Genomic DNA, 9,707 nt, shown 5'->3' on the forward strand with positions numbered 1-9,707 from the left:
ACAACAGATGCTGGTTCCTAAAACATGGCCCTGTTCCTTCTCACCTGCTGCCAGACTATCAGCCGTGCCTTCCTGAATGGGAGCTCGGTGGAGCATGTGGTGGAGTTTGGCCTTGACTACCCCGAGGGCATGGCCATTGACTGGATGGGCAAGAGCCCCTATTCAGCCGACACTGGGACCAACAAGATCGAAGTGGCAGGGCTGAACGGGCAGTTCTGGCAAGTCCTCGTGTGGAGGCACCTGGACAGCCCGTGGTTACTGGCCCTGGATCCCACCGAGGGGTAAAAGTTTGCCTGTTCAGGGTGTCCTTGTGTCTGCCTCTCTGTGAGACAGTGTGGGAGTGCCAGCTGGGAAGGTGGCAGGCTGTCATGTGGCCCTCGATCACAGCTGTACCAATGTCATTCACCTTGATGGTGGGCCAGGACTAGTAGGCCCCTTGGAAGTCATGGAGTTCCTTCATGGAGCAGGTGCTGAGGCTGTGTTGGGCAAAGTGCTGGCTGCTTTCACCTGGGCCATCTCACCAAAGCATCCACCGGGCCTGCCTTGGGCAGCATCTGTGTCGATTTTACAGATGCAGAAACAGACTCGGATAAACTGAGGGACATACCTAACTAAGGTCACATACCCAGTTAGAGTGGAGCTGGGCCAGGAAGTGGTATCTCAGGCTCCCAACCGGGCCTCCTGGCTTTGCACTGTTTTGCCAAAACCAGGATCCAGAACTGGCTTTGAGGTCCCTGGACCTCAGGCCACTCTGAAATGGCCTCCTGGAAGCTGCTGAGCGACAGCTTTGGACCAAAATTGAGAGGCAAGTGTGCTTTTAGCTGCCGGGGATCCTAGGGGCCCTGCCTTGGGCACTGGGGTCAGACAGGCCCCAGATGTGTGTGAGTGTGGGGGGTCTCTCTGGACTTGAGTTTTGTTTTCTGTGCACTGGACACAGTGCCCACCCCAGGAAGCATCTGTGTGTGTGTGTGTCAGCCCAATGCCTGCCTGCTGCATGTTCTGCCAGGGAAAGAAGGAAGATTTCAGGATGGCAGGACATCAGAAAGAGGTCCGGTTGTAGAGCAAGGGCAGGACAGGTCAAACTTACAATCTGGAATGAAGATGTGCATTTCCTCTCCTGGATCTGCTGAAGGAAGGGACAGAGGAGGAGCTGTTCCTCTGCTGGGGAGGAGCGCAGAGCCGAGTTTATATCCTGATCCTGCAAGTCCTCCCCTGTTCTGAGGTTTTGTTTTCTGCTGTGCTTGTGTCCAACCTGGTTTCTGCCATATTCCCGGCAGCCGGCCAAGCTTAGAGGGGTGTACTAGTACACACTCGCCCTGGTTGTGAGCCTGTTTTTGTGTCTGTAAAGGGGTGTTTCCTCACCTTACAAGTGAAGCACTGTGGGAATTCAAGGGAGTGGCGCAGTGACTGCCCCAGAGGGATGTTTGTGTGACAGGGGAAAGGGTCTTGCCCTTCCCTGCTTCCTGCAAGTGGCTTCCTCCAGGATGGGGAGGGCCAAGCTGAGTTGACAGGGCAGGCGCAGCCCCCCACCACCCTCTGTTCTTCAGTGAGAGTAGACTTACCGAGCCTGCCCTTCTCCCACGTGCCTTCCAGCTACAACTACTCGACCGAGCGGGGCGGCAAGCCAAGGATTGTGCAGGACTTCATGGACGGGACCAACTACTTGATGGTGGACAAGGTGGGCTGGGCCAATGACCTCACCATGGACTACACTGACCAATGCCTCTACTGAACTGACCTGTAAACCAACATGATTGAGTCATCGAACATGCTGGGTGAGGGCTGGGCTGGGGGCTGCTGGGCATGGAGGGTGGGGCAGCCTGGCATTGGCCACCTCCCAGCCCCACCACATGTGCCTTGTGGCCTGCAAGTCCCCAACCTGGCAGGAGCTGTGGCCACTTCCACAACTGTCCAGCAGCCTCACCCTTTGCTGTCGGGGTTGCCTTTGTCCACCCCTGGGTGCCGTTGCTGCAGTGGTATCAGGAGAGGCTCTGGTGATGGCTGTTTCCTGTGCACCTGCTAGGCACCAGGTCCAGCCAATCCCTGTGCCAGGAGTCTCACTTGACCCTACCATGTGCAATGGAGGTTTCCATTGCTGGGGAACTCGAGGCCCAAGGAAGTCACATGACTTGCTAAGGTTACAGAGCTGGTGAGTTCTGGCTCTCCCCGGGGCACCAGCACTCAATCCCCACCCAGCCCCTGAGCCCCACCATGTGCTGGGAGTGTGCTGAGAATGTCCACAGGCTGGGGACCCCGGGGCTGGTGCTCTCACCTCCTTTCTCTAAATCCTGAGAATGAGGCTTAGGGAAGTTTGAAAAAAACCTGTTCCAAGTCACGCAGCAGAATTTGAGCCCAGGATAGGGGATTGCACTCTGTCCTGCTAGAGTAGTTTTGTAGCCGTCTTGGGTGATATGCCAGGCGACAGGGGACACTGTGCTCAGCAAAGGAGTCCCCCTACCCCCTACCAAGTTGGGAGAGTGGAAGATCAGGGGCAGAAGCTCTGAGGGGCCAGGTGCAGTGACTCACACGTGTAATCCCAGCGCTCTGTGGGGCCAAGACAGGTAGATGGTTTGAGCCTAGGAGTTCAAGACCAGCCCAGGTAACATAGTGAGACCCCATCTCTATAAAAATTTTTAAAAAATTAACCAGGCATGGTTGTGCATGCCTGTAGTCCTAGCTACTTGGGAGGCTCAGGTGGGAGGACTGCTTGAGCCCAGGAGGTCGAGGCTGTGGTGTTTGTGTGATCATGCCATTGCACTCCAGCCTGGGCAACAGAGTGAGACCCCATTTAAAAAAAAAAACAAAAAAACAAAAAGAAGCTCTGGGGGCTCAGTCCAAGGCCTGAGGCAGCTCTTGGCTTCAGGGCAGGCAGGGAGGAGAGAGTCACCAGGCAGCCCTGGTTTCTGACCCCTGGCAGAGGAACCCTCAGTGACCTTGGGCCTAGCAGGGCCTCTGAGCACATCAGCCATATGGAACCCCTCTAGAAGGGCAGCAAGAATTTGGCTTCTGGCCTCCTCACTACTGCCACTCACCATCTGCAGTGGGCATGGTGGTGTCCATTTTACAGATGAGGCTGGGGCATTGGCAAACTGAGCACCTTGTCCCAGGTACTGTGTAGGCAGAGCTGGGACTTGAACCACATGTCCTGGTTGCTGCCAGGGGTGGGTTTTGTCCTGGCTTGTGAGGCCAGTCGCAAGGTTTGACATGGGTTTGAGACTGCCGCCCAGCTCTGCAGCACATTGTGTGACCCAGCTCTTCCAGGCCATGCCCAAACCTGTTGGCAGGCAAGACACCAGTCACAGCACAGCTGTAGTTGCCTGAAATGATTAAGCTTATTAATCACCCTGGAATGAGGACAGACTCCTGAAAACCAGCAAAAGCCTGGGAAACCCACGTGGCCCTGCCAGTGAGGGTGGCCACATGTGGGTGGCCTGGCTGTTGCTCTGCTGTATGTGCTTTCTGAATATTTACTGAGTGCTTGGTGAATAACATGGAAGGCCTGGGCTCGTTGCTGGGGGAGTGGAAGATGCATAGAGAACAGGAGAGGAACGTGATCCCAGAGCCTCGCTGCCTGGGTGGTAATCCTAGTCCTGACACTCAGCAACTGTGTGACTGTAGCCAGGTACTTAATTTTGGTAGCTCCTGTCTGTGCGTCAGCAGATCTTGCCTGTTTTGCAAAGTGGTCAGACACTTTGAGGCTTTCACGTGGTCGCGAGGCTGCAAGGTTGAACCAACTTGCCCCACAGGGTGCCCTGTGCTTTGTGTCCTGGCTGTGCCGTTGCCGACACCATGACCATTGTTCCTGTAGGTCAGGAGCAGGTTGTGATTGCCAATGATCTGCTGCACCCATTCAGTCTGATGCAGTACAGCGATTATATCTACTGTATGGACTGGAATCTGCATAGCATCGAGCGGGCCAAGAAGACCAGCGACCAGAACTGCACCCTCGTTCAGGGCCATCTGGACTTCATGATGGACATCCTGGAGTTCCACTCCTCCCACCAAGATGGCCTCAATGACTGCATGCATGACAACAGGCAGTGCGGGCAATTGTGCCTTGCCACCCCCGGTGGCCACCACTGTGGCTGCGCCTCACGCTACACCCTAGACCATAGAAGCCGCAACTGCAGCCTTAACTGCCTTGCATTCCCCTGCACCTCACTTCCACGTTAGATCAGGCTGGTTCTGGGAGCTGATGCTGAAAGGAGCTTGTCATCTGGGGTTCCTGGGTGTACGTAGATGGTTGGGTAGGTTGTGCACTGCACAAGCTGAATGTTGCTACCTGGAGGTCCAGGTCCAGGCAGGGTGGACTTCAGTGGACTTCATCAGGACACAGGTAAATGGCCCAACCCCTCAACTGCCGGGTCCTGGGGAGGATCTTTAGGTGTGAAAACCAGTCGCTGGGGAAGGGTGCTGGCTCATACTGCCAGCCCGGTACTGAGTGCTTTCCACAGCACTCATTTACTCCTCAAGTCTAGAGGGCGGGGAGTAGCATGGTCCCATTTCACACTCAAGGAACCCAATGCACAGAGAGGTGTGGTAACCCACCCAAGGACACACAGCCAGAGCAGATTGAGCCAGAGTTGACTGCAGTGGGCTGGCTCAAGAATCCTTGTTCCTGAACCCTTGCCAGGCAGCCTGGCATCAGCTTGAGGAGTTGTTTTATGTTTTTGTTTTTGTTTTTTGAGATGGAGTCTTGCTGTTGTCACCCAGGCTGGAGTGCAATAGTATGCTCTTGGCTCACTGCAACCTCTGCCTCCTGGGTTCAAGCAATTGTCCTTCCTCAGCCTCCCGAGAAGCTGGGATTACTGATGCATCCCACCATGCCTGTCTAATTTTTGTATTTTTAGTAGAGATTGGGTTTTACCCTGTTGGCCAGGCTGGTCTTGAACTCCTGGCCTCATGATCCACCTGCCTTGGGCTCCCAAAGTGCTGGGATTACAAGAGTGAGCCACTGTGCCCAGCATAGCTCGGAAAATTTTTGCAATTGCACTGACCTTCTGAAGTAGGTGGGGCTCTTTGTTCTCATGTCAATGAGAGACTTTCCTATGGCCTCTCTGTAGTACAGGTGCTTCCTGTTGGCAGGCTCTTCCCCTGTGATGTTAGCAGTGAGCTGGTTATGATCCCTTATACAGCACTTGAGAGTTTCTAAAGCTCTTTGTCATCCAGGCCCTGTTGGAGCCTCATGCAGAGTTGGGCACTGGCAGGGCTGGTCTTGCCTGTCCCAGCTGTCTGGATGGGGAGTTTGAGGCTTGCAAGGGTTAAGGGGCTGTTGGAGGCCCAGGCTGGCAGGAGATGGGCGTAGGCTGGAATCTGGGCCTTCACATGCCTGGGATGCCCTTGGTTCTGGTGCTCACCATTCCTTCCTGGGACCATGACCTTGAAGGGTCATGACCTTGGAGGTAACCCATGGCAAGGAGGGATTGTCATGACTCAGAGTCCCCATTCGGTGGCCGGCAGACCCAGTGCAGCAACTTGGATTTCATACCAGCCATTGGAGCCCGCTGCTGGTGCAGTCAACGTGCCATGCCTTTGGAACCCAGGCAGGCCTCAGGCCTGGAGACCATTAGCTGCTGAGAGGGAGAGGTACCCGATGTTCTGATCCTGCTAGAGAGTCAGTTCTTCGGGTCCTGGTGCCCGTGCACTGAGACGAGACCCAGCTTGATTCCAGGGATGCCTTGTGGTGGCATGTGCTTCTCACTGACACCCTTCAGGACTGTCCCCTCCTGAGCTCATCCTTGACTTTGCCTGGTTTTCCACAATTCACTGGCACACACATGGGCACATAGCAAGCTGCACACCCATTCGTGGGTATGAGTTTCACTACCATTCTACTACCAGTGTTCATGATCATTACCTGCCTTCTGTCTTAAGTTTTCATCATTAAAAAATACATTTTTTGGCCGGGTGCGGTGGCTCATGCCTGTAAACCTCAGCACTTTAGGAGGCCAAGGTGGGCAGACCACCTGAGGTTGGGAGGTTGAGACCAGCCTGACCAACATGGTGGAACCCCATCTCTACAAAAAATACAAAATTAGCTGGGTGTGGTGGTGCATGTCTGTAATCCCAGCTACTCTGGAGGCTGAAACAGGAGAATCGCTTGAACCTGGGAGGTGGAAGTTGCAGAGGTTACGCCACTGCACTCCATCCAGCCTGGGCAACAAAAGCAAAACTGAAAGATAAAAATACAAATAAAAAGAAAATAAATTTATTATTTATTTCAAAAGTAATATGTGTACTTTGAAACAGCAGAGACGCAGCCAGGCACGGTGGCGCACACATAATCCCAGCATTTTGGGAGGCTGAGGCAGGTGTATCACAAGGTCAAGAGATTGAGACCAGCATGGCCAATATGGTAAAAGCCTATCTCTACTAAAAATACAAAAATTAGCTGGGCATGGAGGCATGAACCTATAGTCCTAGCTACTCAGGAGGCTGAGGCAGGAGAATCACTTGAACCTGTGGAGGTTGCAGTGAGCTGAGATCACACCACTGCACCCCAGTCTGGGTGACAGAGTAAGACTCTGTCTCAAAAAAAAAGAAAAAACAGCAGAGACGTATATGACATGAAGAGTAAAATTCCCCATACCAAACTCAGAAACAACCCTGTTTCTCCTGTCTTTCCTGTGGCCCTCCAGCAGGGTTATGCTGAGCTACCTGTTGCAGTGGAGTGGTGTGCTGTCCCACCCACTAGCTCCTCTTCAGCTTCCAGACACCCACATGCAACCCTGTCTTTGCCTCCTATAGCACCCACCACCACCTTGTTGTTCAGCCAGAAATCTGCCATCAGCCGGATGATCCCAGACCAGCACAGCCTGGACCTCATCCTGCCCCTGCATGGGCTGAGGAACATCAAGGCCATTGTGACCCACTGGACAAGTTCATCTACTGGGTGAACAGGCACCAGAACATCAAGCAAGCCAAGGACGACGGGACCCAGGCAGGTGCCCCATTGTCAGGGTGCAGGGTGTGCTTCTAAACATGCTCCTCTTGGTGGTTACCAGGCTGCTGCCGCTGTCTTAACACAGGGAGAACACAGAGCATGGTCCCGGGTGAATGATGACTTGGGCTTTGATGACTTGGTCATAGGGCGTAACTCTGAGCAGTGTGGAACCTTGAGACTGTGATTATATGTAGAAACTCAGGCCGGGCATGGAACTCATGCCTGTAATCCCAGAACTGAGGTGGGCAGATCACCTGGGGTCAGGAGTTTGAGACCGGCCTTGCCAACGTGGTGAAACCCCATCTCTACTAAAAATACAAAGTAGCTGGGCATGATGGTGGGCACCTGTAATACCAGCTACTCAGGAGACCGAGGCAGGAGAATAGCTTGAACCTGGGAGGCAGAGGTTGCAGTGAGCCAAGATGGTGCCATTGCACTCCAGCCTGGGTGACAAGGATAAAACTCCATCTGAAAAAAAAAGATACTGGATTTCCCAGTTGTTTAAGTAGTCATGGTGAGGGTCTAACCCCACAGGACTTTTTTCTTTCCAAGAAAGAAAAGTGGTCTTGTATCATGCAGGGGCAGTTGGTATTGGTTAATCTAGGTTTATCTGTTATTTTGTAGGAATTGTACAGTCATTTCTGCTACAGTGCAGTATATGCACTTCTCAAAGTTACCACACTATGCAAAATCGCACAGTAAAACCGACACAACTCATAGGGAAAAGGGGGCCAGGGCACAGCCCTCAAAAACTCCCATCAGTGACATGTAAGAAAAGAGCTAGGAACCTGGGAAATAGCAGAGCTCCTTTTGCATATAAATTGCTAGATACATCCCACAGCAATGTGCATTCAGAAACGTTAATGCTGCAACAAATCTGGCACTTCGCCTTGGGGAGATCTGGAGTTGGCTTATGAGTGTTGAAGGGTGCTGCACATGAGTTTCTCTGAAACGCTGGGAGGAGGATTGTGGAAAATCAGATGGAAAGTTTTCACCCCAGGTGTGGTGGGAGTGGGTCATGGCCCCAGCAGGAAGCCCAGGGAGGTGAGAGACGGAGGTTTGTGTGTGGGTGTGACCCTGAGCAGTTCCCTGCTGGCTGTGGTTTTCTGTGTTAGCTTAGTGTTTCTCATGGAGGAAATTGTGCATGAGCAAACTGGAAATCCGTGCTGTGCTTAAATTGTTCTAATACGTCGCTGTGTTGGAACAGATTTGGTTTTATTTATTTTATTTTGAGATGGAGTATTGCTCTGTCACCCAGCCTGGAGTGCAGTGGCATGATCATGTCTCACTGCAACCGCTGCCTCCTACATTCAAATGATTCTCCTACCTTGGCTTCCCAAGTAACTGGGATTACGGATGTGAACCACCTGCCTTGCCAGGTTTGCATTTTTAAAACAAGCACTAGGCTGGGCTTGGTGGCTTATGTAATACCAGCACTAGGCGGGCAGACTGCCTGAGGTCAGGAGTTCAAGACCAGCCTGGCCAACAAGGTGAAACCCTGTCTCTACTGAAAATATAAAAATTAGCCAGATGTGGTGGTGGGTGCCTATAATCTCAGCTACTCAGGAGACCGAGGCAGGAGAATCACTTGAATCTGGGAGGTGAAGGTTGCAGTGAGCCATGATCTCACCATTGCATTCCAGCCTGGGCAATAAGAGCAAAACTCTGTCAGAGAAAAAAACTAGTGCTGTAGCAGAAGCAAACACTGCAATATCAGGCTTGTGTGGCCTGTTCCAGGAAGGATGTGCTCATGGCATCCTTGGGCCCATCTGGAGTCTGCATCATGAGGCATAGCAGGTTCATTAGTGTGGAATTCTAGGACAGGCCTGGCTCCTAAGCAGCCTTCTTTTATAAAAACTATAGAACCCACCTGTAATCCCAGCACTTTGGGAGGCTGAGGTGAACAGATCATGAGGTCAGGAGTTTTAAGACCAGCCTGGCCAACAAGATGAAACCCCATCTCTACTAAAATTACAAAAATTAGCCAAGCATGGTGGCAGGCACCCATAGTCCCAGCTACTTGGGAGGCTGAGGCAGGAGAATTGCTTGAACCTGGGAGGCAAAGGTTGTAGTGAGCCAAGACTGCACCATTGCACTCCAGCCTGGGCAACAGAATGAGACTCTGCTCAAAAAAAAAAAGAAAAAAACTACAAAGCCACATGGCCTCTGTCTCAACCAAGGGTCGGTGTTGGTATTTTCTTGAGGCAGAGAGAGGCTCATCTGGAGAGACTTTCAGATGAGTTGCTGTGTCCGTCATCAGTTTCACTGTCCTGCTCCCCATCTGAAGACTGGTGCTGCCTCGACAGGCTGGACGCCCCCTTCCACCAGGTCCTTCCTGCAGCAGCAGCTTCTATTTAAGCTGTACTGTGAGGTTTTGTGAGGTCTGTGTCCTTGGCTGATGGCAAAACTCAGCCGAACTGAAATTCGGAGCTATGCCCGCCTCCCTGTAGCTCCTCTCCTGGGCAGATGTGATAATCACTTCTGTGGTGGTGCAGATGTGGGAAATGGATTCCTTTCATCTTGCTTGGAGTAGATGACTGTCACATGGAGTTCTTTGGGAAAGGGACATGTTAATTGATGGACGTGGCTCCCATGCTGAGAGAGCTCCTGGGTGCACATTGCCTTAGAGTCTGATCAGAGCTGTGTTCTTTCATGGTGTCTAGGCAGAAGTGATGAAGGCTTGGAAAAAAACCCAGAAGGTTTTCCACTTAATTTGGAAAATGCACTTTTCCCTCCGGTGTCTTTTGCTAAGTTCCAGCCTCCT

At 52.4% G+C, this 9,707-nt stretch overlaps 1 pseudogene; it reads left to right on the plus strand.

The window, feature by feature from the left end:
* LOC108298684 overlaps nt 1-7,127 on the plus strand; it is a 20,777-nt pseudogene extending 13,650 nt beyond the window's left edge.
* The last annotated feature ends 2,580 nt before the right edge of the window (nt 7,128-9,707 follow it).

The sequence above is a fragment of the Cebus imitator genome, unplaced genomic scaffold (genome assembly GCF_001604975.1).
Source record: "Cebus imitator isolate Cc_AM_T3 unplaced genomic scaffold, Cebus_imitator-1.0 Scaffold1039, whole genome shotgun sequence".
In the NCBI taxonomy this organism is placed as follows: domain Eukaryota; kingdom Metazoa; phylum Chordata; class Mammalia; order Primates; family Cebidae; genus Cebus; species Cebus imitator.